Source organism: Melitaea cinxia, chromosome 15, assembly GCF_905220565.1.
Source record: "Melitaea cinxia chromosome 15, ilMelCinx1.1, whole genome shotgun sequence".
NCBI lineage: Eukaryota > Metazoa > Arthropoda > Insecta > Lepidoptera > Nymphalidae > Melitaea > Melitaea cinxia.
In genome coordinates this window covers 12,372,431-12,374,603 of record NC_059408.1, presented here as the reverse complement: position 1 = coordinate 12,374,603, position 2,173 = coordinate 12,372,431, and the positions used below count along the sequence as shown (strand labels likewise).

Here is a 2,173-nt window from a genome sequence, read left to right as displayed (position 1 = left end):
CGCTCCGTCGTGGATTTTCTCTAAAAACCCCTTAACTAATCCTCCATTTGCACCACAAGTAAGTAGTAACAGATACACAAAAATATAAAAACAGTATTAACTCTTCATCGTAAAAATCGTACGTGTTTCGATCGCAATGGCCATATAACAACTGCGTTCGTGTACTTAGTGTTACTTGAAGAAAATGTTTTGTGACCTGTGATGTGATCTTTTAATGGAGATAATGTTTATATCAATTCCACGAAAAGACAACAAAGCCTTTATTTTCATGAAAATGACTCGCAGTTTTTGAAGTTATACTTTTTGGCGCGGTAGGAAAATGATGAGAGTAAATTTTTACGATACAATATGCTAAATAGAAGATGGACTGAAAGTCAGCACAGCTTTGAGAAAGAGTAGTGTTTGTTTTATAACTTTAATTGTGGGTAGTGGTGTGGAATTGTGGGTAGGCTTAGAAAGGAAACACCGAAAATTTTCGCTCTTTAATTAATACAATTTTAAACAAGTAAATCAATGGGTTTTAAACAAAATATTATGTAAAATTGATACCTTATCCTACCAGTGCTCTATTGAATCATTTTCACCTTTATACAATTGTTTTGAAATATTCTACTACTTTCTCAAGAACTGAAGCATAATGGATACAATTAAACAGTCAATGGCTGAGATGTCACAGGTTTTTCACACTAAAATGGCTCAGTTCCAACAGGATCTTCAGCAAACGACTTCACAAACAGCAAGTCCAAGTACGAAGCTGACCTTAGAATTTAATGCATTTAAGGAATTTATTTTATCTGCTTTGAAGTCTCTACAGTTGCAAGTAGAAGCACTTGCTGACATGTATGACCAGATGGAAGTGAGAAACCGCAAGAAAATCCTCCTCGTTCATGGTGTGTCTGAAGAAGAAAAGGACCCCGTCAAGGCTGTGTCAGATATGGTGACTAACCATTTGAAGTTGTCCAACTTTAACATCACTTCTTCAATTAAACGTTGCCATCGGTTGGGTAAGCTTAACACCACAAGATCCATTCCGAGGCCGATTCTTATTAAGTTTTGTGATTTGGAGTCGAGAAGCATGATATGGAGCGCCAAAACCCACCTAAAACAAACAGGCATCACAGTGTCAGAGTTCCTCACAAAAAGGCGTCACGAGATCTTTATGACGGCACGGAGACGTTTCGGTATATCCAAATGCTGGACGCAGGATGGGTGTATTATCATCTTGGGACAGGATGGCTCACGATGTCGTGTTATGAGCATGACAGACCTCGATGCCATTCCAATTCCAATTCAAAGCACCGACGTGGCTCCAGCAGAGCAGGTTTTGAAAGAAAAGAAGACCACTACGACTACTACATCAAGGACAAGAAAACCAGTAAGGAAGATTTAGTATTTCTTAACGTAGTATTTTGACAATATCTTTTACTTACCTTAAATTTTACTCATTTCGTCTGTTCTTTGTTACTTGTTTATTAGTACTTATTTATTTACCGTCTATTCTTTGTATTAATTTATAAGTTTAACTTTTTCTTTATTTCATATTTGTAAGAGGTAGATTTAAAGTTTTTGAATAGTTAATTTTACTGATAAATTGATAATGTTATTATTGTGCTTAGATAAAGAATAGGTTTCTTTGTCAAGTTATTGTTTTAAGTGTACATGTCGTATGACAAGACAGTGTCATTGTCAAGTGCTGTCATTTCTCATTTGTCAATAAGTACTTCAGTTCGCTTCAATGTTGCAACTTTAAAAATTGTTACAAGACACTGGCGGGTAAGGGTATTTTTATTTTGAGTGTTTAATTTAATTACATAATTTAATTTGTTAGTAAGTTAGTATATATATAATTTTATTATTATTTAATTATTAAATAGTTTTAAGTAAATATTATTATATAGTACATTTTATTATAGTATTATATTATTAATTATCATATTTTATTTTATTTTATTTTATTTTTTTTTTATTTAATTATATATAATATTTTTATATATTTGAATTTCTCTGCACATTTACTTGTACTTTAAAACGTAAAATAATATAAATGGCCACTATAGATGTAGATTATTCTGATGAGGAGTTTTGTTCTGTTTCTACCTTAAGCAGCGACGACAGTTATCATAGTGCAGTATCGCCTTCCTTAAATGATGTCATCTCAGAACATCTTTCTGAT

The 2,173-nt window shown here is 32.9% G+C and overlaps 1 long non-coding RNA gene across 1 annotated transcript; it reads right to left on the bottom strand.

Annotated features, from left to right (window-relative positions):
- Nucleotides 1-441: 441 nt before the first annotated feature.
- LOC123660347 lies at nucleotides 442-1,670 on the bottom strand. The gene is made up of 2 exons (XR_006744171.1): nucleotides 1,431-1,670; nucleotides 442-1,099 (listed from the first exon to the last, which is right to left on the bottom strand). It is a non-coding gene; the product is annotated as an uncharacterized LOC123660347 (long non-coding RNA).
- Between the last annotated feature and the right edge of the window lie 503 nt (nucleotides 1,671-2,173).